Genomic DNA, 27,956 nt, shown 5'->3' with positions numbered 1-27,956 from the left:
CTCTCTGGACTGCTTTACTCTCCACTCTCCCACTTTCTCTCTCTCTCCTCCCCTTCAGAAACCTCCAAATAAAATCTGTTTTATGTCACTGCTCATCTATTCCTGAAATTCTTTTCTGCGAGGCGAGTCTTTGAAAGACTGGACAGAACTGAAGAAATTTGAACTGGGGGAGTGGAATGAAACCTTAAAATTCTCAGACAAAATATATCTCTACCTCTGAGACGAGTTTGAGTTGGAAATCCTTCTTCCTATTTCATTTCACTCAGTACTCCAAGCTCAGTCCACACCACTTGGAGCTTCCTTCCTCTGCATGCAAACTTAGCCTGTCTCAGCCATCCTGAATGGCCTCTTTCTCCCCAGCACCATCCCAGCCCTGCCACACAGCGGACCTCAGAACTGGCCCTGGAATCCCTCCCTGTCCTACCCTGATATCCCCTGGACCATCTTCACTGTCTGCGACAAACTTCCATCCAAAACTCACCTCCTTCCTCCACCTGATCCTTCTCCAATAACAATTTCTCTAATCACTCCACGCACTGTACCTCCAAACACCTTCACCCAACCACCACAACACCACAAAGAGGAGGATCAGATGAATCCAGGCCAGGGCCTCCAGCCCAATTGTTTTTTTTTTTTTTTTCAATTTTTAATTTCTTTTTTTTTTCTTTGCATTTTATTTTATTTTTTATTTTTTTTTTACAGTTACAGATCCATACATCTTTATGCTCATGCTTCCCCCATACAAAGTTCAATAACCCATCCCTTCACCAGTGCCCATTCTCCACCACCCGTAAACCCAACATCCCTCCCCCCCTCCCCAGTCCCGCAGCACTGTTTACAATAGCCAGAATCTGGAAAAAACCCGAGTGCCCTAGAACAGATGACTGGTTGAAGAAACTCTGGTACATCTATACAATGGAATACTATGCAGCTGTTAGAAAAAATGAGGTCATGACGTTTGCATATAAGTGGATCAACATGGAAAGTATCATGCTAAGTGAAATGAGTCAGAAAGAGAGAGACAGACATAGAAAGATTGCACTCATCTGTGGAATATAGAATAATAGACTATAAGACTAACGCCCAAGAATAGTAGAAATAAGTACCAGGAGTTTGTTTCCATGGCTTGGAGGCTGGTCTCTCATTCTGGGTAACTCAGGGAAGGGACCACCAAGCAAAATGTGGTTGGAGGTCATGTGGGGGAAGGGTGAGGCGGGCGGAATACAGACTACAGCCCAATTGTTGAGAAACAATCCCAGTTTAGCAACCACCCTGAAGCTGAGCCCCTCCCCAGGCCACGCCCTGTCCCCTGGTGAAGGGACTAAGGCTGAGGGCAGCCCTGCCTCTGCCTGCCCCCTTGAAGGAATTACTTTCCTCAAGCTGCTGCTTTTTTCTTTCTTTTGTTAGTTGTGGGGCCAACCCAGCAGGCTCAGGGCTGACTCCTGATCTGCATTCAGAGATAACTCCCAGTGGGCTTTGGGGACAGATGGGGTGCCAGGGATCGAACCTGGGTTAACCACATGCAAGACAAGCACCCTACTTGCCGTATGATTGTTCCAGCACTGACAGCTTTATAAAATTACCTTCGTCATGGTAGTAACTCAGCGAATACCTACGAGTATCAGTCAGTGAATGCAATGGTTTTTGAAAAGCTAATGTTCAATCAAAGTATACACTAGTTCTGGGGGAGTGGCTTAGCAGCAACGTTTATGTCTTACATGCATGTGACTGGTGCTCAGTCCCCAGGACCTCACCACACATAAACACACACACACACACACACACACACACACACACACACACACACACACACATACACACACCCCTGTAAATAAATGTCACTAAGAGTCTTGCCTAGGATGTCTTCAATAGGGGGATTGAGGTCTGATATCAAGGTCTTTCATCTGCCTGGAACTCACTTTTGGGTAAGACGAGGTAGGGATCTGGTTTCATTAAATGTGCAGCTACCCACACGCAAAGCAAGCAGCAGCAGGTGCAGCCCAAATGCTCCCCCCGCCCCCCAGCAACAGAACCTTGCCACCACGTGAGCGGGAGGGCCGGGTTTCTGGACAGATTTGCTTCTCGATGTGCTGCCGTGCAAACACTGGCCTTCTCTCTCAGCACCAAGTGCTCTGGTCCAGACGTTCCCAAGCCGGGACCTGTGTTCAGACCACACACTGTGTTTCCTGCCGAGGGAAGGAAGCTCAGGGGGGTGAGGGCCAAGGCTGCCCAGCAGACACGGGCCCTGAGACGCTGCCATTCCCCGGTCCCAGCGGTCACTTTGAACCAGGAACCGAGTGCTCAGGAGACGATCATCCATCAGGCGATCAGGAAGGCACTTGGCGTCTTTCTCACAGCGAGCCGTGTTTTCCCTCGCGGCAGCCCTCGGTCCACACTGAAGGACAAGCACAGACTGATGTGAGAAAGGGCCGCACGGCCGCGCTCCTCCAGACACACTCAAAGGTGCTCCAGAATGCGACCGAGTCCATTTTCTGATTCTCACTGCCCGGGATTTCTCAGGAATGTGTTGTAATATTTGCGAACCGGACATGTGGGAGAATAACGGGTCCTACCAGCAGCTTTGCTGCTGTCCCTCAGGTTAGGCCATTAGAACAAAAGAGCCACCTTTGCTGCCACACGGGCAGCCTCCAGAGGTCCCCACTGCCTGTCCCCGTGACTCGGGGCTCCTGACACGGGGCCACTGGTTATCTCGCACCCCTGCCCGCCACCTCGCTGCCACCCACCACAGAACAAACACCCTGTGGCAGCTGCAGCTGGCACTGGCCTGCTGGGCGGGCACCAGGTCACACCAGCAGGACACAGCCAGCCCTGGGCACACCTGACCACAGGCCCACCCCTCCTCTGCAGCCCACTTTGCCCAGCTCTTCGCCAAAGCCAAGACAACGACTCTGCACTAGCCCGAGGGAACCAGACTCAGGATGCCCGGGCAGGGAGCGCAGACGCTGCTGGGCTGGACGCAGGCGCGGTGACCGCGGGTGTCTGTCGGGCCACAGTCCCCAGGTTCTTCAATGTTTCCCCCAGGGAACACAGTGAATAATAAAGAAGCTCAGGCTCACAGGGAGAAACTAGAATCCTTTCTTTGGAAAGTAGAAGAGAAAGGAAGAGAAACTCCCCAAATGGGGAGGAACTTAGTGTAGGAATAACTTAAGGAGGGCTCATTTCGTGGGATTTCATAGGATAACTCTAGTGCACTTTGTGTGTGTGTGTGTGTGTGTTCACCAGAGGATGCAAGGATCCTCCAGCGTGTTCCGGCTACTTTGGGTCTGTTGGCTTCTCGAGTGGACTCTTTGCCTTAGGTCTTGCCCATTGTCTTAGTCACTGGGGAGCCTAAGCTCTGTGGCAGAATTTAGGGTCTTGTGACATGACTAACTTCCCATTCTCAGGAAGAGCCCAAGATTTCGCAGGAATGTTGGAATGGAGGCAGCTGGAGTGGAGGTGCTCACGGCATCTGGCAAGGGGAAACTGAGGCTTCTTCTTTCACTCTCATTATTCATCCTGGGTCATCCGTGTTTGACGCAAGTGCCTCACCCGTTGTACTATCTCTTCAGTCCCTCTATCAGGAGTTTCGCAGTCAGAAATGATGCTGTGCGACTGAGAAAATACCTAAATATATTCAAACGAGACAAGAATTCCTATGTTCAGCTCAAGAGAAGACTCACGGTGTGACTCATCAAAACAGACTGACACTTAGACACGGCCACATGCACTCCTGTGTTCTGAAGACACTTGACCTAGGTCTGCTAGACGTGGCCTATAAAGAGTGAGGTGGGGAGGGTGAGCCTAGCACCCAGGACTTGGTTCCTGAATATCAATCCCCCAAAACCAGGGCCAGCGGAGGACTGGACAAACAACTGACTCTGGATCTGGAGCAAGCAATGTCCTAGAGGAACTGGGGACATATTGCTGTGCACCCAAACTCCTGGGACCTCGTGAAAAGGACCAGACACGCCTGAAGAGTCCCCCGGGTAACCACGAGTTAATGCGAACCTCAGACACAAGTCCACAGCCTGGGAGGTAGCTCAGTCATCAGCACTGCACATCCTGCCAAGGACAAGGTCCCGAGGACAGTCCACGCCACTGACTAGCCCCACCCCCAGCATCACGGGGGTGCCCCAGGAGCCCCAGCAGCACCACACGCAGGGCCTGAACATTGAGCTGTTTGGCTTAGTGGGACGAATACTGCCCCAGAAGGGGCCCCGGGTCCTGAGAACTCATGGGGAGACCCACGATACCCAATTTCAACCAAGGAGCCAAGAAAATGTACAAGTCCACACACACCAGTGGAAAATGGAAAGACAGGAAAGCTCCAGGCTGACTCTCACTGTGGCCCGGGGCTGGGAACAAGGCCCGGGGGCACACAGCAGCCTCTACCCCTTATGCCCTTTCCCAAGGAGGGACAGAGGATAAAGACCGGGCAGAGATATGGACCTATTTACCACTCCGATACTTCAAACAGAAAGAACCTGGAGCTACCAAAATATCTAAGAAAAGAAGAGAAGTTTTATACTACAATATGTGCAGATAATGGAATCCATCAAAGAAACACAAAATTGATAACAACGAAACATATTTTTGGCTTTTGGTGGCTAAGTGGAGAAAAAAAGTAAATTATTACAGCATGGAGAGATATTTTCTGTATTGGTCTTCAAATCTGTCATGTGTATTTATAAAAATCATTGCTGAAAACTACAATATATAACAAGGTCTTTTTGCTGGTGAAAGTAGCACTGTAGCACTGTCATCCCGTTGTTCATCGATGTGCTCAAGTGGGCACCAGTAATGTCTCCATTGTGAGACTTGTTACTGTTTTTTCGCATATCGAATACGCCACAGGTAGTTTGCCAGGTTCTGCTGATGAAAAGTAAAGCAATGTTTCCCCTGCTTTTTGTTTGTTTCTGCTTTTTGCAATAAAAATGAAGTGTTACTTTTCCAAAAGTGTATCATAAAAATTGCGAGAAGAGGGTGGACAGACAGGGTAGGGGATAAGTAAGGCACTTACCTCACATGCAGCTGACCCGGTTCAATCCCCAGCACCACATGGTCCCCCAGTATCACTGGATTCAGCCCTGGAGGCTCCCAAGCACTGCAGGGGGTTCCGGGGAACCCCTGGCACCACAGGGCCTGACAGCATGGCATCCTTGGCTCTTTGCACCGAGTCTGGGCTCTGGGCATCGGACAACCACTGGGAGTGACCCTAAGGCCTCCCAGCACTGCCTGGGCGGTCCCCGCAGAAAGGGGGAAATGGGCAAAGGAGGCACTTTCTCCTGTCCCGATGGCACTGTGGGACCCCGTGGAGAGGCTGGACCCCCAGAAGGGCTTCTCAGAAGTGTGCCCAGAGGCCACAGGACAGTGAGCTGAGAGCCAGCACAGGCCCACTGCCGCAATGACACGGGCCCGCGGCGCCACCTAGTGGACGCTGTGCAGTCTGCGCATTCACGCCCTTCTAAGGTCGGGGACTCACAGGGGCCCAAGTGCACCCATCCTTGGTATCCAGCATCCACCAGACCTGTTGCTGCCAGAAACAAAGGGCTGCACCTGGGCCTGACCAGCTGCGCGGTACCCCCCGCCATGACCCGGGCCCGGTCCCCTTACCGTCTGGCCGAAGGGCATGGCTGGGTTCTGGCGCAAGGATCTGAGAGCGCCCTGATCCAGGCTGCCCGAGACAGACAGGGGCGCTAGCTGGACGCAGCAGACCCTCCCTCGCTGTGAGGAGCCCCCGGTGGCATCCGAGCAGTGGACAGTCTCTTACCCGAGACCCCTTTCTCCCCAGGAAGGCCCTCTGTCAGCCCTCTTGACCCACAGAGGAGCGGGGCCCAGGGACACAGCTTGTCAACAGGGCTCAGACCAGAGACACCTCAGCCTACCCTCCGCCACATGCGCCTATCGTTCCGATCCCTGAGACCACCCAGCACCCAGCACCCAGCAGGCCACCCACCTCCTCCTCACCAGCACCATGCCAGCAAGGCCCGGAGCCTGTCACACTTGCCTCCCCCGGCCCCGGCCAGCTCCTCCTGGGGGCCTCAGCGGCTCAGGATGTTCCTGTGTCCCGGCTGGTGCTGCTGAGAGCTTCCAGGAAGCCTTGAACCCATGGGGGGCGGGGGGAGTGGGCTGGGCTGGTGCAGCCTCTTCCCCCAGGGAGGAGGCAGGAGCTGCAGAAGGGAGGAGGCAGAGCACTGCAGCCAGGGGCCAGGGTGGGAGACCCAGACCACCACTCGCACATCTACAGGGTGCCTGGCTCTGCAGCTTCCCTCACAGGCGCTCCTAGACCCAGGCTCTAGGGCAGTCGGTGCCCTCTGCTCTCGTCCCTAGTAGAACTTGATGGTCCCGTGGGGGGTCTGGGGAGCCTGGGCCATTACCCAGTGGTGCTCACGGAACCCGAGGCAGTGTTGGAGATGAATTCAGGGTCGGCCACATGCAAGGCAAAAGTCTTACCCCCTGCACCCTGAATTAATCCCTCCAGCCCTACACTGAGAATGATTCTCACTACTACTACTGATGGAGCAGGAGTCGAGAGAGCTGCCAAGGACGCAGTTCAGGGGCAAAGACACTGGGGTTCTGAGCAATCTTGACGTCAACTATGTTAGAAGAAAGAACTTTTCGTCACCAACAGCTGAACAAATCTTTGTCCTGATGGACCTCCAGGGAATTCAGCCTTGACCCCAGCAGAACCGGGGTGCAGGCGGGCACTGGGCCCCTCACCACCCAGGACAGCCACAGACTCGTCCGACACGTAAAGGTCTGCTTGGTGCACGTCAGGCTCTTGGCCTTCACATGCTTACTGAGGGAAACTCCAGCGGACAACCAGGGTGATGCTTCCCCTGCAACTTGCCTGTTCCAGCCACACACTGAGACCTTTCTGCCGCAGGGCCGAGGCCGCCCATGAGCCAGAGCTCCCGGCTCTCCCCTGGGCTCTGGGACTGGAATCCGCTCCTGTATCAGTAAAGAAAACAAACAAATCAGGAAAGGAAACAACTCACAGAAACCTTAGCAGAGGCGGACAAATCCAGCCTCCCCGGCCCCGCCCCCTTCAGGAATGACTTAGAAGCATCCCTCCTGCAACTCTAGATCCCGCCCACAAAGGCTTCCTGCTCCCTTCCTGGGGCTCATCACCTGCCAATCACACTTTGGTCCCCAGTCTTCAGTCTCCAAGTCTCACCCCCGCCGGCCCCCAACCCCGCACCCCCCTCCAGCCCCCGCCCTCACCCCTGCCAGCTGCAGGCGCGGTCTGTTGCAAGCAATCCCGTCTTTGCTTGCCCACGCAGTCTGCCCTCTCCCATCCTGCTTCCCCACCTTCGCGCTGTCTCCTGCTCACCCGCTGCCAGCAGAGGTCAGACGGGAACAGGTGCGCGCCACCAGGTGCAATTGGAATTGGAACCCGCCGCCCTTCCACAGGCCAGAGGGGTCAGGAGCAGCAGCAGGCCCCGCCCCCGGCACTGCGCCCGCGGCTCTGAGAGAGTCGAGGCTGTGCTCGCGCCCCAGGGCCCGGGGCGGGGCTGGTTCCTGACCCCCACTGCCCTCGGCTCAGTTCAGCGCGCTGGTCCGCACCCGGCGCCAGGCTCTGCTCTCTGCCCGGGTCCTTTGCCCTCCTGTAATGGGCTCATTGCCCACCAAAGACCCCCACATACACCCGAGGTCTTCTCCGTGGCTTGGTCAGATCAGGCCGCATCTCTCTACACCTCTTGGCGGGCGGGATGCTGTGGCATCCAGACGCCGTGAGTGTGAAATGAAAGGTCTCAAAGTTAGACAGCGCGGCAGGATGTAGACAGGATTCAAACCCACAACCAGACAGACAGGTTGTCCTCTGAGAGAGCGGCTCCTCTAGAGAAGAGTTTCAAATGGGGGAATCAGACATCAGTCTAGTCCAACAGTCCTGTTCGTTCTCACAGGGTGTGAGTGCACATGGATTGGGCAGAAGTGAATTCCCCCTGCTCACATTGTCAATTCTCTGACTTTTGTTCAAGTGGAATGATCTCCCCTACTGAAATTTGAAGTGTGCAGTGCCCCAATCTGCTTATTCTGAGACGAAAGTGCGGAATTCTCTTTTCCTGACTTCTTCCTGGAGAACCAGAGGTGCAGACAGTCCTTTAACCAAAATGCAGAAATGATTTATTTCAGTTCACAAGGGCTCCTGGGATGTGTGTGTGTGTGTGTGTGTGTGTGTGTAGAGAACTTTGTTTACATGCGTGAGACTCTGATATCAGAGAATAATAATTGTGGCACTGGGGGCCAAAGAGTAGCTCATCTATATGCACACAGGCGTTGCAATCGGGAAGTGTGGGTTCTACCCCCAGCTCTGTGTGGTCCCCAGCACCACCTGCTGAGCACTGTCTCAAGTGCTCAAACTCATACTTACCTCCCAGAAATAAATGTTAAACAGTGCCAGGGATATACTTCAAAGTATAGGGCCTGTGCCTTGAAAAACAAGGCTCTGAGCTAGAAATATCCTGTCGAAGCCAGTGATCTCCAAGCCCGCATTTCACGGACATTCCCCCAGTCTCCTTCACCACCACCTTTCCCAATTTGTATCTTGCAAATAACCCCAAAACCACACTCAGCTTTTGTCCTTGAAAAATCTCATTTGCTCAAAATAGTTTATCTTCTTCAGGAAGATTAGTAGAAATTCCTTAGCCAAGTCATCATTGATGGTCACCAAGAACTGCCTGAAAGAATGAGAAAGAGGAAGTGAGAGAAGGGTCCCAGGGAGTGTGGGCGGGCACCTCTGGCCCTGAAAGTGGGTCGAGAGAAGAAAGTGACAACAGGAGGCGTGGTCTGCACATATGACAGAGACAGAGTTGAAACAGGAGGAAAGTTGAAATACAAGACGCGCTTGGTCAGGGCAGGAGAATGATCACATGGGGACAAGGGTGGGAATGAAAACTTATTTGTGTTGCTGTCCTGAAATGGGGTGGGTGCCCTTCCTGGACCCTGCCCTCAGGACAGCCTGCACCTCCAGTTTTCAGCCCCCCACTGGGTCTCAAACCTGTTCCCATGATCCTCCAGACTCTATTCTGCCCCTGGCTCTGAACTGGACCCACCTCCCAGCAGCTGGAGGTCACACAGCAGAGCATGGAGCTGCCTCAGAGAGGTGGGAGCAGCCAGCCTGTCTTTCCCTGGGCAGGAGAGACACTGAGGGGCGAGGGGTGGGGGTGGAGGGTGGGAGGAGGAACGGTCTGTGCATGCTTCTCAGGGCCAAGCTGTGCTTCCACTCCATATTTATTTTGGGCTGGGGGGGGGTGGAGAGGCACACGGAGATTATTCGGGAGGTAGCCCTGGCTCTGCACTCAGAGATCACCCTGGCAGTGCTCAGGGAACCATTTGGGGTGCCAGAGAGGAGCCTGGTTGAATGTGCATCTAACCAATTCCAATCAAGCACTTTAATCCCGGGCCCTTCATTTCTGCGCAGGTGGTGGTCATAGCTAGAGTTTTGAGTGCCCAGTAGGCTGCAACAGCCTTTCAGTCCCCTATTGCCTGCCTGGACACTGGCCATGGGAAAGGAAGGACTCGGTGGCCTTCCCTGAGTGGTGGTAGCTCTGGTGTCTGTCCCAGGCCTTCCACTCACCAGGCATCACTGGGCGTGCCTGGCAAGTTCCACCCCGGAGGGGCCACCGGGCTGCCGTGGGAAAGTGGAGGAGCCTCATGGGGCCCCTGGTCTCCTTCAGATGGACTTTACTTAAAAAATTTTTTTTTTCTTTGTGGATGACATTGAGATGCTTAGAGGTGACTCTAGCCCCTTGAGTCTATTTTTTGGGGGTGTCTGGGGCTGCCATGCCCAGCAATTCTCTGGATGAACTCCTGAGTTTGTGTCAGAGATCACTCCTGATGGAACTCGAGGGGAATCATATGGCTTCCAGGAATTGAATCAGGCTGGCAGCATGTACGGCAAGCAGGCGCCCTGCCCTGCCCACTATTCTCGCTCTCCAGATGCCTTGTCTCCCTCAGATACTCGGGACGGGCCATACTCTCTGTAACCTGTGTGCGGTGGTCCCCTGCGGGTTGGTCTGTTTTTTCCCCTCCTATGGGAACAGCACCAGGTCCACACCTGCTGGGCCCTGGAGAGGAATGGGATGGAGAGCTTCTGGCCAGGATACTCCTACGGCCGACAAGAGGCCCCAGGCCTCTCGTGGCTCACTCAGCTGACCTGTTCTTCATATGTTCACAGTGGCTAAGCCTGGGTAACTCTGACGTGACAGGTTAAATAGTAATGCATTGATTAGTGTGTCTCATGCTCTGCCTATATTAAATCCCCAAGGACCTCTCCTAAAGAACGGGCTGCCCCACAGAAAATTCTCTGGGCTCCCTGTGTTTATGTAAGTAACAGTCAAGGTTATTCAAAACGGATTTTTTTGCAAATTGAAAGCCAAGTAGGGAGAAGACCATGATTCAATAATGTGCCTTTGCCTAGAGATCAGATATGAGTCCTACAGAAGTGATGGAGCAAATGTGTCCCTGTAGGTTTGATTTCAGAAACACCCTGGGGATTCACCACTGTGGAGTCGAGAAAGCGGCACCTGAGCAGTTTGAGAGGGTGCGACACTGAATCCACAGCATCCCCTCTGCCAGCAGATCCCTGGAGCTGGAGAGATTCCAGTACAGCCCCCAGTCACTGGAAGGTGAGCGCAAAAGCTTCTGGCATGCTGCATGCACCAGCCCTCCAAGCTTTGGGCCCTGCTCTGAGCATCAGGAAGGGGAACTTGACACCATGGTGTGCCTCTCCATTCCATTCTGTGTAGCGTGCTGCCACTGACTATGGCTGCCCTGTGCCCAGCTTCCTGCAAATAAGACTGGTGGCCACTGTCCCTGAGGATTGGGACAGGACAGAAAAGACTTTGTCAGTGCTTCATGGGACCCAAATTTGAATTAGTTGTGTCAAAAATGACTGGTCTTGAACTATGCCTGCCACAGCAGCCAGGCTTGCATTTCTTCTCTGCTGTGTTAACCAGTTTAAATGCTTCCAATCATGTTTAAACTCTCCCACTTAGAATAGCATAAAGACTTGTCACTTGGCTCAACACATTAAGAGGGAATGTTTGGCCTACCAGACTGCAGTCTCCTCCCATGGCCCCCTCATGTCACTAGGGGACAGTGAGTGGGGCATGCTGGGACGCTTATCATCATTGTGCTGGCCCTGACAGACTGGCCTTGTCAATTACTTAACAGACATATCAGCCAGAGTAGTAGCTCTGTAAAGATCTTAATGATCAGGCCTCCATGTGAGAAATGACACCTAGGTGAGTCAAGGATTCGACTCACATCAGACCAGTGGGAAATGCGATGAGGTTAAAGGTTAACGGAGAAAAATGTGGTGGCTCAAAGATAGCTGGGAAGGAGAAAGAGACATTCCAAGGACACAGGGACAGGATGTCCAGAAAAAGCCCGAATGCAGGCTAGGTAGCTCTCATATACTGCTCTTGTCAGCTGCCAAGTAGAAAATTCTGAACTGTCCCAGGCTAACTGTGAACATCGGCTTCTGTGCTGTAGTTGTGCTCGTTTGCTTCAGTGCACGAGGAAGTTGACTGATGTAGCCAAGAACCAGGGAAAAGGAAGGTTGAAAACTTTGCCTGGACTTAGTTTCAGGGTTCTTGGTGCACGGAGATCCTTGCTCTCAGGCTCCCAGCCCCAGCAGGTTAGTAAAGGCTCTTCATTTCGGCAAACAAATGTGTTCTAGACTTCCTGGGGAATCTGTCACCTCGCAAGGGCTACAACCCAGAGCCCACGGGCTGCAGGCACCAGAGACCCGGGGCACATCCTCTAGGGAGGATGTGACAGCTGCAGCCCTGGGTGTGGATCAGATCCCTGCGGGATTCCTCCCAGTCACCCGTGGAGAATCAATCCCCAGCCTGTTGAAAGTGTCCCTCTGGCCCAACCGTGATGTTTTGCTTCCTTTCTGGGGCATGTGGCATGGGGCAACGTGAACTTGAAGCAGAATGTTTCAAATGCTGGGCTCATGGCTGATGGACTTGGGGGAAGCCATCTTGTTCTGATGCCCAAATTAGGCTGCCTGACATGTGCTCAGACTTAGCTAGACTCACTGTCACCCAGGGATCTCGCAGGAAGCACTCAGGAAACCCGGAATGCATCCTCCTCAGGCTGCCCTGGCTCTCCCACACAGCAGACGCCTCCATTCCACAAGGCGACGACAACTTCCTGCTTCTGAGCCCAGAACGACCCACCTGAGGGCCTCGCATCTCCCATGTCCCTCAGCATAGCCTCTTCTACAACTGCACAAGTCTAAGCTGGGGAAAGAGGGGAGCAGGAAGCTGGGTGGCAGTAGGGCCCAATTTCTCATTTGCAGAACACACACAATACTTTTAAAAAATTATTTTATTTTTATAAAGTTTTTCACAATAATTTTTCTATTTACTTTTCCAACACCAATCCCACCTACTTTATAACTTCCCACCACCATATTTCAAATGTTCTCTTTTTGTTTTTAAGTCACTATCTTTTTAATATTTTATTTTTTAAGTTTCTTCACATTAATTGATTACATTCAATATTTGAACACCATATCACCCCATTAAACCTTCCCACAACCATTATCTCTTTTTCCCATCACCCTTCAAGTCTGCCTGTCAGGATATGATGCTAGATAATTTATTTTCTATTGCTTATTATGAATATGAGAGGTTGCACCACACACTTCTGAAATTCTAAAATTTAATTGATTGGGATCAAGAGACATTTCTGTAGGGCGTTAATCCATTTTGAAATTCATTTGGAGTCTCTGGATCAAGGTCGCTGATGCGCTGAGATAGCACCTGGAGGCAGCTCATGGGTGTCAGAGCCAGGACCCCAGGCTGGCAGAAAGACAGGAAGGAACTACCTGTCTCCGCTGCAGCAGTGTGGCCTGTAGTCTTACTCCCAGATCCCGAGTACCTGGGTTTTTCTGCAGGAAGCATTGGCCACCGGGGGTTCATCTGGGGTGGGCGGAGAGGGGAAACCTGCCCATCTGAGGAGAAGTTGGTGCAGTATGGGGTTTCGGAGAGATCTCTGGAGAGTTGGTGTCTTCTGGGATTCCCTGCTGAGTGTTTCCCTATTTCGAATGTTTTCACCCTGACCTCCAAACCCTGGCCCCAAAGCAGGATCTTAGTAACGTATTTTGCATTGCTTGTTATGAAGAATCCACTAAAACTGACCAGAAAAGTTTCTTTAGAAGAAAGTATGTGAAAAGTGCTCTGCTTCTCCTCTCCTATCTCCCTTCCCACCTCTCCATGTGTTCTCCAACCGGGAAGCTCTCTGAACCTTATTTTGTTGGGATTTTTATGAGGGTTTCATCATGCAGGTAAGATCAGCTATTCCTTTCTCTCAGAAAAGTGGTCAGATGGGACTGCAAATTTAACCCTCCAAGACTCTTTCATCACCTGGGAAATACCCAGGGACTTTCCAACACTCTTCTGTTCTTTTGTATTCCTCCTGTTTTCTTCTGTTCTCTTTCTGGATGTCTAGCAGGCCTATCATCTTTGTCGGAGTCTCGTTGGGCACAGGGACTTCTGGAGAGAGAGGGCACAGCAGCCATAGACCCCTCTCTTCCATTCTAAGCACAGTGCAGCTGCAGATGGGTAAGACGCATCACAAGAGCATCAGCACATGGTTTTCAGCTCAAGATTCACCCTCCAGGTCAGTGCCTTTCTTCCTCAAAGTGAAGGGGTTGGGAAAATAGGAATTGGGCCCGACTCCTTACTTGAGGTTTATGCTCAGCCACAGGGGCCCTTGTGATTCATGGGAGGCATGAGATGAACACAGGCTTTCTGAGTAGCAGCCTCTGACCTCCAGCCCAAACTTCATTCCTTCAGAGTTGTGTGATCTTAGGCAAAAGTCACTTCTTTGTCTGAGCTACACTGAAGAAAACCCGGGCAGAACTCTCTAGCAATGACCTCAGAAGTGTCTTCAACAAGATGACCCCACAGGCAAGGATCATGAAACCAAACAAGTTTAACAAGTTTCTGCACAACAAAAGAAATTCAAGCCTAGAAAACAATACGCATTTGAAAATGATAAATCGTTTGTACATAATACGTCAGATAAAGGGCTAATATCCGAGATCTAAAAGCACTCACAAAGCTCAACAACAGCAAAATGGGAGAACCTCATCGGAGAAGGAGGAGAGATGAATAAACATCCCTCCCAATAAGACATACAGATGGCAAATAGGCATATGAAAAATTGCTCTCTGTCACTTATAGTGAGGGAAATGCAAATCTCCCCCCACTTCCCAATACACCTAGAAGCACTGGCAGTCACCACCACAAACCAACTCCAGCGACACCATGTAAAGTCTACTACCAGCCTTGCTTCAGAAACCTATAAATAAATCTCGAAAGAGACCAAAACCCACAGTTAATCTCGGACCCACGCATGGCTGAACAGACCTGGGTAAATCAAAAGGGGTGGTGGTGCCCACCCTGAAATCTCCAGGCTTTCTTGGGGTCGGAATGGGCTACTTCCCCCCAGCCCCTGTGCTTCCAGAAACTTTGGTAGTCACATCCACAACTCAAAGCTGCCACCCAATTGAAAAGCTACTCCAGCCTTACCATCCCAAGAAAAATACTGAACACCCTGAACAAACACCATAACCTCTTAGCACCTGTATTGAGAACCGTAATGCACAAAAGGAAAAGGAGAGAGAGCAAGAAGGAAAGTTCCATAGAGGAAGGCTGGGGGTGGGGATTGGTTGAGGGCTAGTGGTAGGGAAATGGGGGACAATGGTGGTGGGAAATGTACACTGGTGGAGGCATGGCGCTGACTGAATAAATGGCAGTATTCCTACTTAAGAAAAAAAAGGACACTAGTATGCAATTTGCCAGTACCTGGATGGAACTGAGGATATCAGGCTGAGTGAAGTCAGGCAGAAGGAAACAAAAGATATCAAATGATCTTTCTCATGCATGGGACTTAAAGATACATCGTAAGGCAGCAACAAAGGGCCAAAGGTGACAGAGCAGGAAAGTCATCTACTGAGAGGAGTGTGTGAGAGGCCTATTGAAAGGGAGGGCCCTGGGGTCATGGGGGAAGGAGGCTTTAGGGGCCTTGGGGGAAGGAGGCCTTGGGGATTTTGGAGATGGGGGTGGTGTTGCAGTGCTGTGTACATCCTTAGCAGTGTTGGAAATCCCTATAGCCAAAAAAGAATAAAGGTTTGTTTGCTTTAAAAGCCTCTCCAGTGGGGCTGGAGCGATAGCATAGCGGGTAGGGACTTGCTTTGCACGCAGCTGACCCGGGATCGATTCCCAGCATCCCATATGGTCCTCTGAGCACCACCAGGAGTGATTTCTGAGTGCACGAGCCAGGAGTAACCCCTGTGCATCACCAGGTGTGACTCAAAAAGCAAAAATACATACATAAATAAATAAATAAATAAATAAATAAATAAATAAATAAATAAAAGCCTCTCCAGTACCAAATTAAGCCCTACTTACTACTCTATGCCCTCAGAGATTCTTATCTTTTTGACAGGGGTTGGGGGGGGGGTGGCATATATCCTTTGATGTGTGTGTATGTGTTTGTGTGTGTGTGTTGGGGCTACACCTGCATAGGGATCACTCCTGGCAGTGTTCAAGTGTTCAATGTACAGTGCTGGGGATCCAACTGGGTTGACTGTATTTACCCAGTTTTAGCTCTCTAACCCTCGTTTTCCCCCTTAACTATCAGCTTATGGTGATGTATTTCTGCATAGCTTAATTAACGTATGTTTCTCTCGTGCAACTGGTAGGCTCCCTGAAGACAGGGAGTGTATTCTGTCCCTGTGTGTCACTGGTAACTCCCCTCAGGGCCAGCTACATAATGTGCAAAACGAAAGTGAACTTCTCAGGGGCTGGAGCCACAGGACAGCAGGGAAGGGGCTTGCCTTGCATGCTGCTGCTCTGGACTTGTCTCTGGCATCCCAGACGATCCCCGGGCATCTCCGGGAGGAATTCCTGAGTGCAAAGCCAGGAATTACCCCTGAGCACTTCCAGGGTGGCCCTAAAACAAAACAAAACAAAACGAAACGAAAAATGAACTTCACTTCTGTTCAAAGAGCAGGAATGTGTACCATTGCCACTGGAGGTATTGAAAGACCCAATTTCCTCCCTTCCACAGTAACGACATGAAGTCATTATCCCTCAACTTCTCCTGGTATTTTTATATCTATTTAATACACGCTAAGCCAAAAAATGTTCATCATTATCGTAGAATTTTACTTTTCATCATTCTATTCCATGATACACTTAAAGTGGACTGTGAGGTCTGAGAAACAGGAGAACAGACACGGCACTGGCTTTGCACATGAAGGACCTGGGTACCGTCCCTGTACTAAATATGGTCCTCAGAGACCCCCAGGAGTGATCCTAGCACAGCAGGTGTGGTTCTGAGACGAGAAATGAATAATGAATGGAACAAAATGCGCGGGCTAGAGAGAGGATTCAACAGGCTGCACTCCTGCTCTGAGGGTGGAGAGCCAGGGTCAGTCTCCAGCAGCACATGGTCCTCCAAGCACTGCTGGGCCAAACCTGAGCACAGAGCCGGAAATAAGCCTGGGGCACTTGCAGGTGCGACCCACCCTGCACCCCAGTGATAATCATAAACACATAGTAACATGGAATATGAATATTAAATTCATACACGGCATCTCCAGACTCACACAATTCATTTGGTGGGGGAGGAGTTGGGGCCACACATAGCAGCGCTGAGTGCTTTCTCCTGGCTCTGTGCTCAAGGGTCTCTGCTGGTGGTGCTGAGGACTTAACCTGGGTCGGCCATGCGCAAGGCAGGTACCCACTGTGCTATCTCCGCAGTCACTCTAGTTTAGTTTCTTCTTCAACTTCTCTGTCGAGCCAATCAAATGAGAGACGGGTGACAAGTCAAAGAAAGAGTCTTGTCTGCATGACCACAAAAAGGCTTTGGGTTTGTGTTTTGTTTTGTTTGTTGGAGGCCACACTGGTGGTGCCCAGCGTGCTTATGGGATCCCCTGGATCAAACTCGAGTCAGTCAAATGAAAAGCAGGCACCTTAACCCCCGTATATTCTTGCCATCTCACAAAAGGAAGGTTTCTGTGAAGCGGGGGAAGGGGGGACACGGACACACCCAACAGTGCTCCGGGGTTCTTCCTGGCTCCGTGCTCCTGAGTTACCCCTGGCCAAGCTCAGGGACCTGAACCACGGTTATGGTCACCGCAGCTTCACACAATGCAAGTGCCTTACCCCCGGTACTAGCTCTCCTGCCCCCAAGGCAGTTTTAGAGAGAAAGAGAACTGGGAAGCAATGGGGTGCTGCAGAGCACTGGGCACAGAGGGAACCCCAAACTCCTCCTGTGGACTCTTTCCTGGGGCAGCTCTATCTCTGTTTTTGGGTTTTGGTTTGGGGACCACACTGACAGTGCTCAGGGCTTACTCCTGGCTCTGCACTCAGGATGGCAGTGCTCAGGGCACCATACGGGATGCTGGGGATCGAACCCAGGTGAGCGGCATGCAAGAAAAATGCCTTACCTGCTCTTCTATCTCTCCAGCCCCTTCCAGTCCTCTGCTGACCAAATCTGCGGACTGTCTCCCTGACCCACTTGTGTAACCCTGGGCCTGCATGTTCCCCTCTCTAGCTTCAAATGCCAAGCCTTATAGAAGCATCACCAAACCTGGGGTGGGTGCCGAGCTCTTGGAGGTGACTGGGCTAGGACTGCTCTGAATCAACTTTTGTTTGGGCCAGGGGAGGAGTTTCACTCATATAATGTTCTATTGCCTGCGCCTTCACCATATTCTCACCACCAAAAAAGAAAATATAAAAGTACTTACTTTTATTCAATGACAGATCTCTATGTTTTTCTTAGACTTTAATTTTATAGACTTGTCAGAGTTGTTAAATAGTTTAAATTCCTTTGACAGATTATTATGAAATGGACCTGAATTACTCAGGGGCCAACATGGCAAGAATTTCAAAAACAGTATGTAAGTTCCTATGATTACAAATAAAGCTTACTTCTTTTAGAATTAAAACTAGGTTGACTTCAAGTTATCAAGTTCCTTATGATGCACCTAAAATGAAGCATATGAATTTATTATTTTGTTATTGGGGGCCACCTGACTCTGCTTAGGCCTTACTCCTGTCTCTGCACTCAGGGACACTCCTTTTTAAAATTTTTTAATTTTTATTTATTTATTCTTTAATTAGTGAGTCACAGTGAGGGTAAGGTTACAGATTCACACATTTTCGTGCTTGTTTTTCCCTCATGTAATGTTTGAGAGCCCATCCCTCCACCAGTGTCCATTCTCCACCACCAATGAAGCCAGTATCCCTCCCACCCCCCAGTCCCATCCCCCCACCCCACCCCGCCTCTGTGTCGGGGCATTCCAATTTGATATCTCTCTCTCCTTTTGTGCGTTGTGGTTTGCAATAGGGGTATTGAGTGGTCATCCTGTTAAGTCTCTAGTCTACTTTCAGCAAGCATCTCCCTTCCCACGCAGGATCTCCAATCACATATTACTTGGTGTTCCCTTCTCTATCTGGGATGACTTTCCCCCAGCGTGTGAGGCCAGCTTCCAAGCTATGGAGCCAACCTCCACTCAGGGACACTCCTGGTGGGCTCGGGGACCATATGGAGTACTGGGACTTCTGAACCCAGATCAGCCTGTGCAAGGCAAGCACCCTGCCTGCCGTCTTATCTCTCCAGCCCTTGAAGTTATTTTAATAACACATTATGTCTTCACTTTCAAGGCTGATGAGGCAATATTTTCAAAAGCTCTAGAAAATCAGCTATATGTGAAGGTGCTGAGAAGCTGATGGTCAGTTTTCTGGGGTCATACCCAGCGATGCCCAGTGATTAGTCCAAGCCCTGCACTCAGGAATGGCTCCTAGAGGTACTCAGGAAATCAGATGGGAGACCAGGGGTCGATTCTGCGTTGGTCACATGCAAGGCAAGCATCCTACCTTGCCTTGCATGTGTACTATCACTCCTGCCCCTTAAGGTTCTTTCTAAAAGCCTGACCACAGGAGCCCAGGACACATAGCTGAGTCACTTACAGCACTTGCCTTTGCAGACAGACGGCCAGTACAGTGGGAATCACTTGCCTTGCACGCAGTGATTTTGGTTTGATCTCTGGCACCCCCAAAGGTCCTCTGAGCCTTCCAGGAGTAAACCCTGAGTACTGCGGAGTGTGGTCCAGAAACCACAACAAAAACATAATGTTGCTTTTTATTTTCAAGATAAAGCTTCCCTTTTAAGTGGAAGGTCAAGAATTCAACCCAGGGGAGCACACATGGAGAACATTTTTCTGCAGTTGTGTTATTTGTGCCTAGTGCTTGGCAGTTTGGGGCCTCCAGGGTATAATCCCAGAATGGTATTGAGGGGTCAAATGGGAGCTCATTTTCTAGCTTTTGAGGAATGTCCATGTTGTTTTCCAAAAAGGTTGGACCAGTCGGCATTTCCACCAACAGTGAATGAGAGTGCTTTTCTCCCTCATCCATGCCAGCACTGGTTGCTCTTGTTCTTTCGGATGTGTGCCAGTCTCTGTAGTGTGTGATGATATCTCATTGCGATTGGGACGTGCATCTCCTTGGTAATTAGTGTTACAGAGCATTTTTTTTCATGTGGCAGCAAGGGAATCTGAGAGGAAGGTCTGGAAAAAAAGGTGACCACAATAATGGGGACAGTGGCATTCAGTGTTGCCCAACTTCACATTCATTTCCAAAGTTTCCAAGCAAGAGAATTATGTGAATTTTTATGCAGAACCTTTCCCACCTTGATCTGTCAGGCTCAAGGAGACCATAGTGCCTGATCAGAATCATTCAGTGGGCTTGCTGCATTGTAAGCCCTTTGCAATCTGGAAAATGGTGTGAAATCCATAAAGAGACCGACCAGGTCTCTACTGAGGGACCAGCCCCCAGAGAGAAGGCAGTGCAGTGATGAGTCTGGGGCCTGGTTTCTGGTTCTCCTTCTGGAAAGAGGAAGGAGATGGCCTGGGAGCACGATAGACATTTGTCTTAGGCCTATACGAGGTTTCTAGAGAACCCTAACCCTGGGGACAGAACCACAGGAGTGGCAAGGAGAAAACATTGACCACAGAGAAAATGTGGGTTCAGAAGTCACTGGCTGTGGAAGTCACAGGCAGTGTGGAGATAGTGCTGGAATTTAGGTCCTCAGTGACGTCTGCTTGAGGTCTGAGTTGGGAGTGTGCTTTGATCCCAAATCATCATTAACATGAAATAGTAGTTTTGGGGCAAATGGGGAATGAGCGAGGAGAAGGACCGTGAAACTCAAGGAGGAGCTTGTGGCAGCTCAGGCCAGGACAATGTCCTCAACCTATTCAGTCTAAGGCATGCAATGGGGAAAGAATATTGATCCCTAATTTCATCCTACAATCAATCAAGAGACGAGTCTAGGAATGGCTGTCAACAGAGGCCTCATCTCCCCGCTCTGGTTCCCGTTCAGTCCCCCTCACCTCCGCAATGTTAGATGCGCTATTTCTGCCAATATTATATATTGAGTTCTTATAGAAAGTGTAGGGGCTGTAGATCGCACCACTTCTCTCTTCCTTCCCAAGCCCATTTTCTTCTCAACTCTGAAAGAAAGACCCCGGCCCCACCCCTGTTACCCACCACTCAGACGGTTTCTAAGTCTCCTGTTCCCAGTTGTCATGGACACTGGCATCTCCCAAGTCACCTAATGATTTAAGTCAGCTTGGGGAGAGTGTGTCCCATGGGCCTGGAAGGAATCAGTGGATGTTAGGATAAAGGAAGGCAGGAGCTCATGTCAAAAGTACATGTGTGCTGCCTGATATGGACAGAGACTGCACCAGGGAAGAGAAGGGGTTCAGCAGAGGGGGAGAAACAAATTCTAGACAACTGTCTCTGGGACCTTTTTTTTCCCAAGAAGATATTTGCAGATATTTGGGGAGCAAGATCCTCAAAGAACATGAGTTTCTCAGGCGCCTTCTTTACCTCTAACCTCCTGAGAAACTGCATGTGCATGCATGTGTGTGTGTGTGTGAGAGAGAGAGAGAGAGAAAGAGAGAGAGAGAGAGAGAGAGAAAATGTGTGTGTGCGTGTGTGTGCGTGTGTGTGTGTGTGTGCGTGTGTGTGTGTGTGTGCGTGTGTGTGCGTGTGTGTGCGCGTGTGTGTGCGTGTGTGTGTGCGCGTGTGTGCGTGTGTGTGAGTGTGTGTGTAGGGGGCTGGACACCATATTGGGCAATCCTGAGAGGGAGCCCCGAGGGCAGAGGGAAGGGAGGGCTCCGTATGCTTTTACTCTAGAAGAATGCAGGAGAGGTGGCAGATAGCCCGAGGAGAGAGGATGCCGACTGTGTCCACTTGATCGAGGCAGCACTGGGCCAGCAGCTTCATCAGGAGTTCCAGTTCGGTGACTTTATTTCAGCGTGTAGAGGAGAGCTGGGAATCACAAGCTGTCCTGGCCACTCTCTTAAACTGAGACAATCACCAGGCAGAGGGGAAGCACATGACAGAGACACCAGTTCTCAGGGGACACAGAGGGTTAAAACTTTGGCTTTTCCTAACTCTAGTCTCTTCATGGCTTTTTGACAGTTACTGATCCTTTGGGTCAAGCTCAAACCCTCCTCTGAATCAAGCATGCTTTCCCCGGTCCCTTCCTTAAAACCGTCTTTTATTTCTGCCTCATTTGTTTGAGTCGTCATGATCACTTTCTACTGAAGTTTATGCTATGGAAGACTGTCTCCTCTGGAGTCTGCAAGATCCTTGAAGACAGGGTCATCTTGGTCATCTATGGATCCCCTATGAATAGCAAAGTGAATGCTGAGTAACCCCCAGTTAAGATGCGTGGGATACAACAAAAACAAGTGGAATGCAATAGAATCCGTCCATGAGAAAGAGGCCAAGCACAGATAGCAGAAGGCAGAGCAGAGAGGAGATGAGATGAACAAAGGTAAGATGAGTCAGGAGAACAGAGGAAGGAGGTGAGTGACAGGGCTAGGAAAGATGTGATGACATGAGATAAAGGGACGGATGACAGTGACCACAGGGACTTCCAAGCCCAATACTTAAAGAAACTCACTTTGAAGCTTTGCTTCTCTGCTACATAACTTTGAAGATGTGAAGTGATCCACAAGGCCCATCCCTATTCATAATGTTTGCTGGAATTTGTCCACCTATCCAGACCCTGCAGGGAGAAAAGAGTAAAAGTCAGATTGCTCAGCTACATTTCAGAGCATGAAAAGGCCACCTTGAACTTGCCTCTGCTACGGATCAGCTGAGCTTTCTGAGAACTGTGCTACTGGCCTCCAGAGATATCACATGTGGGCCTGGCTCCAGGTCTTCCTCTTCTCCTACGCTCAGTTTTGTACTTATTTTGGTGCCACTCATCTTCAGTCGCTCCCCTCTCTCTCTGAGGTGCAAGCAGCGGCTCTCAAGTTGTACTGACTGATCCACTGGTGAGTCACCATATTCCAGTGTTGCCTGATCCCCTTGTTTCTATGATTTAGTAGCAAGACGAATGATAATAAGAAAGAAATAGACTGCATTCACAGACTGCAGGGTGAATGATGTACTCATTGCAGAGAAATAAAATGATGGCTGAGTGCTATTGGAAGCACAAACCATGAACCATTCACTGACCTACGATGCACTGCCAGATGTCAAGATAGAGCCATCAAGCTGACAACGGAACAGAGATCCCACAGAAATGTATATCTACAAGAAGAGTAGAAGATGAAACCTGCACATCCAACTCCAGAGAACTCTAGTGCCCCTTTGATGAGCAAAAGCAATCCTTCGGATAATACAAAGATTCTCCTGGAAGCTCTGCAAGTCTTCCTTGTGAACAGATTCTGATCAGCCAAGCCGGAGTCAAGATTGCGGTCTTTAAATACCATTTCCATTCTAAGAGGAACCAGGCCTCTTGGAAAAGAGTGGATTCCAGGTCCTGGTCAGGAAATAAACAAGATACCAAAAACCGTCGTGAGGCTCTGGGAACTGCAGAGGCGGGCCGGTGGTGCTGATTTTACTGCAAACAACTGGGAACACGATCAGTACAGCTGCAGAAGCAGCCTCTGGCCGAAGTAGAACCTGCTACTCAAAACTGTATAAAAACCTCATTCGTGGCGGGGGTTGGGGCCGGGCAGATGGGCAGGCGCGGGCGGTGGTCCCGCGCGCTCTCTGGGCAGCACTGAGGCGCGGGGAGCAGCCGAGGCCGCGGGGCCGCCCCGCCAGTGGCGCGCCCCGCTCTGGAGCCCCCGCGCCCGGCCCTGCCCTGCTCCCGCCGCCGCGCCGGCCCCGGCCTCGCAGTTCGCCCTATAGGTGATGCGGCCCTGCGCGGGCCAGGACGAGGCTGCGGCGGCCGCCCTAGCGGGCAGCGCCGGCCGGGGCAAGCCCGGGGGTACCCGTGCGAGGCGGCGGGGGATGGCCAAGAGGAGACTGGGGAAGACCACGTGGAACTGCTGGACACGTCGGACCCTCCCGGGGGAGGCGAGAGCGCGGCGAGTCTGGAGGATCTGGAGGACCAGGAGACCCACTCCGGGGGCGAGGGCGGGGGCTGCGTGAGCAAGACGTGGGCTTACGAGGGCTGCAGCGAGACCCCCCGCCAGGTGGCCAAGCAGCGCAAGTCGTTGATGTGCAAGCAGCCCCGCAACAAGATGTACAAGGACAAGCACAAGAGGAAAAGCCATCAGGCCCAGAACTGCAGCGGGACTGCCCCGGCCAGCGGCTCCGGCGGCGTCAAGGCGGAGGTAGGGGGACCTTGGCCGGGGAGATGGAAGAAGAGAACCCGCATTTCCAGTGGGGGCCGCTCCAGCATGCCCAAGCCTGCCCACCTGCTCGGAGGGGCTGGCTGGACATGAAGTCAGAGTTAGGAAGTGCTTGCCCCACGTTGTGAGGAGTTTGTGCAGAGCCCGACAGTTCGGATACCTCCTTGGGCTAGATGAGTCCATTCCAGTGCAAGTGATGGGACACAGAAGGAGCAGACGAGGGATGCGATCATCGCTCAAGAAGCAGGCAAAGAACCTACGAACCTCGGTGAAAAGGTGAAATGCGAGCTCGGAGGATGGAAAGTACCGATAATATACTCTCTAATATTAAACAAAGATTGGGATCTTTGGGAGAGAGACCTGCAAGACCAGCCCTTTTAGAACAAGTGTTAAATCAGAAAAGACTGTCATTATTAAGAAATCCTTAAGTGGTGCAGGTTTTACAAAAACAGCAACAACTATTAACTCAGTAAGTTTTGGATCAGAGACAGCAACAATTTCCAGGAACATCAGTGTGAAGGAATTTATCAAGAAGATATACATGCTTTGAATCTTACTGTAATAACTGAACTTTTTTTATACTAAAGATAGGTGGGGTAAGTTATGCCTGTTGGTCATAAACTGTCATTTTCCTGTTAATGTATGTGTGCATTTGGGATAAAGAAGTATTGTACTTTGTGCATTTATTCTTTTCAGAATACCACTTGAAGAAATCTGCCTGCCTTTCCAAAATAATATGTAATTACAAAATTTTTAAATAAAATATTTCTCTTCAGTCATTGTTTGCTGGAGGTAATGAAACAGTTACTTTCTGTGCAAGTCAAGAAGTTAGTAGGGGGCTGGAGAGATAGCACAGTGGGGAGGGCGTTTGCCTTGCATGCGGCCAACCCGGGTTCGAATACCAGCATCCCATATGGTCCCCTGAGCACCGCCAAGGGTAATTCCTGAGTGCAGAGCCAGGAGTAACCCCTGAGCATCGCCGGGTGTGACCCAAAAAGAAACAAAAAGAAGTTAGTAGGTATTAATCTTGGATCATTGAGCTCATTGGTTCTCATCAAAGGGCAGCTGGAAGTGTATGTGTATATTCTTTGGTTACCCCAATGACCGGAAACTGCTGGTTTCAGGGAGTGGGCCAGGAATGATTAGTGTTTTATAGTATCTGGAATGGCCTCACACAACTGTGAATTCGCCACAATACTAATGATACTCCTTAGGAAACACTGGCAGCCACTTGTGATGATAAAATACAGTCCAGTCACCTAGAATTGGGTTCTTGTAATTACCTTGTCTTTGCAGTTAAGACTGGTGTTGTCAAAGAGGTAAGCCTGTTTTATACCTATAAGGAAACAGATCTCTGTTCAATATATGTGAAATTAGGATATGCATCTCTCTAGAACTATACTGAGGAAACCTAAGGGAAGAATGAATTATACTGCAATGAATGATCTCCTAAAGTTGACTTCTGAAAATTCTTGTTACCTCTTCGTGTTGGTCTCTTTTAGCACTCTCTCATATATTGAATATATGAACACAGTGTATGTTTCTCATCCCACAAATACTTCAACAGGCTTTTTAAAAAAATTTTTAAATTTTATTGAATTACCATGAGAGAGTTACAAGCTTTCATGTTTCAGTTACAATCTCACAATGGTCAAACACCCATCCCTCCACCAGTGCACATTCCCCACCACCAATATTCCTGGTATACACCCCCCTTTTTTTACCCTCCCCCTGCCTATGGCAGACAATATTCCCCATACTCTCTGTCTACTTTTGAGCATTATAGCTTGCAACAAAGACACTGAGAGGTCATCATGTTTGGTCCATTATCTACTTTCGGCATGCATCTCCCATCCCAACTGGTTCCTCCAGCCATCATTTTCTTAGTGATCCCTTCTCTATTCCATCTGCCTTCTCCCCTCCGCTCATGAAGCAGGCTTCCAGATATGGAGCAATCCCCCTGGCCCTTGTATCTACTGTCCTTGGGTGTCAGCCTCATGTGATGTTATTTTATACTCCACAAATGAGTGCAGTCCCTCTATGTCGACAGACTTTTTAATACACATATCCTTCTCAAGAAGAGATGTTGACAATAAGAAAAAAACGGGAGAATTTTGTAAACGTTTTTCAAGATAATGTGATTTTAAGACTAGTTTCTAAGTAATGCTCAAAAAAGGATGGATTAGCTATACAAATATATTAAATATATTTTTACTTGTATCTTCACTGAGGTAAACCTTAAAATTCAAACCTAATAAGAATAATAGAGGCTGGAGTGATAGCACAGCGGGTAGGGCATTTGCCTTGCACTCGGCCGACCTGGGTTTGATTCCCAGCATCCCACCTGGTCCCCTGAGCACTGCCAAGGGTAATTCCTGAGTGCAGAGCCAGGAGTGACCCCTGTGCATCGCTGGGTGTGACCTAAAAAAAAAAAAGCAAAAAAATATAATAAGTCACATGTTAAAATACTTTCAGTGTTGGACATTTAAATGTATGTGTTTCAAGTTTTACCATACAAAAATCTATTGTTGCCTTGGCCTTTTTAAACTTTTAAATACTTAAGTCACATTTGTTCTAAAAAGTGCTTAAGGAGCTAAAGGAAAGTTCTGTTTATTTTTATGTGTTTTATACCTGCATATCTGTGCAAAGATGCTTTTACCAAATTATTATTAAAGACTACTTGTTTTTCAAACAAACAAAAACCTCATTCATGCAGGACCCCCTTCTGGTTAATGGGTGAAGACAATAGTCTGGAGGATTTCTCCAGCACCTGTCAGCTCTCTATCCTCTCAGATCATGATATGACTCTCAGATCTTAAGGTTACTCTTCGGAGGCTATTTAATGAATTGAGGTTAGTGATAGAATATGATCATGAGATGTGTATAATTATGAATATATCAGAACTGTGTATAATTATGCATACAGTTACCTATGATAGAAGAAACCTACAGCAATGAATGAGAAAGTAGAAGTGAAAGCATAAAAAACCTACAAAGTCAATGAATGGAAGAACAAAAGTTCATTTGCGTTAGCTGAAGAAATACAAGAGGGCTGTAGGTGTACACTATTGCACCTGGCTGACCCCAGTTTGATTCCTGGCACCCTATAGTCCCTAGAACATTGCTGAATGCATCCCAAGCAGTCCAGGTATCCTGGGCAATCCTTAGGCCTCTCATGCCTCTGCAATGTGGGCTGTCCCACTGAACCACCATTTCAATTAGCCAAAACCATGGCAAGAACCCTGGAGGCTCCTGGACACTACTCAGAAGCCCCTCCTCTCTCCCTGGGGGGAAAAATCATGAGAACAATGACATGAGTTACCAGAATATATGGGATACACCAAAAATTCTAAGTGTAAATTTCATAGCAACATCCAACTTTTACGGAAACAAGACCAAAATAAATGACTGCACTTTGTAAATTACTTGGAAAGATGCACCAAAGGAAGCACAAAGTCAACAGCAGAAGAATCACTAGCCCTAGAGCAGAAATGAACAACACCAAAATCAATAAAAAAAATAACAAGAAATGGATCCATTGAATGAGGCCAAGCAAAAGTAGAAGAGTTGGTCATGCCTTTGCATGCAGCCAACCTGGGTGATTCCAGGGCCCCTCTATGGGATGCTGAGCCCCAACCCTAAGCACTGCTGGGTGAGGCAAACACGTAAACCAAAAGAGCAATTACAACGAGAAAGGGGGATGGGTCTAATGAACCCAAGAGCTGTTTTTCTGAAATAATAGACATTTGGCAAAACTTTTGCTAGAATCACCAAGGCAGAAAGAAAAACTAATGAATTGGAGCAGAAATGAAGGGAAAGAAGTTCAAACCAATGTCGCGGAAATTCACAAGTTTGTCTGATTACTATGAATAAATTCTATGCCATAAAATTGAAGAACCTAGAAGGAATGGATAAACTTGGGGGATCTTATAACTTCCAAGATGGCATCAGGACGAAGCTGAACCCCAGGGTAGATCAACTACTGATGTGTAAATCCAAAGTCTCCACAAAAAAATATAAGGGCAGAACCCAGGTGGATTCACAAATCATTTCTCCCAAATCCTTAAAGATCTACTTCCTGGACATAGCTCAGTGAGGTCCCTCGATTAAAATCATCCTCATGATCATGATTGTGTCTCTCTACTTGACTCCTGACTCGTACATCCCAGAATTGGGCTCTCATTGAGTACATGTTCAGGAGATGTATGAAGCTAAAACACAATTAGGGATTGCAAGCATTGCAGGTATAAATTATTTTGCACCC

At 49.6% G+C, this 27,956-nt stretch overlaps 1 pseudogene; it reads left to right on the top strand.

Annotated features, from left to right (window-relative positions):
• Positions 1-5,293: 5,293 nt before the first annotated feature.
• On the top strand, positions 5,294-24,491 carry LOC129405890 (regulatory factor X-associated protein-like; annotated as a pseudogene).
• The last annotated feature ends 3,465 nt before the right edge of the window (positions 24,492-27,956 follow it).

Source organism: Sorex araneus, chromosome 6 (genome assembly GCF_027595985.1).
Source record: "Sorex araneus isolate mSorAra2 chromosome 6, mSorAra2.pri, whole genome shotgun sequence".
NCBI lineage: Eukaryota > Metazoa > Chordata > Mammalia > Eulipotyphla > Soricidae > Sorex > Sorex araneus.
The sequence above is the reverse complement of the archived record's forward strand: the minus strand, read 5'-3'. Positions and strand labels throughout refer to the sequence as shown.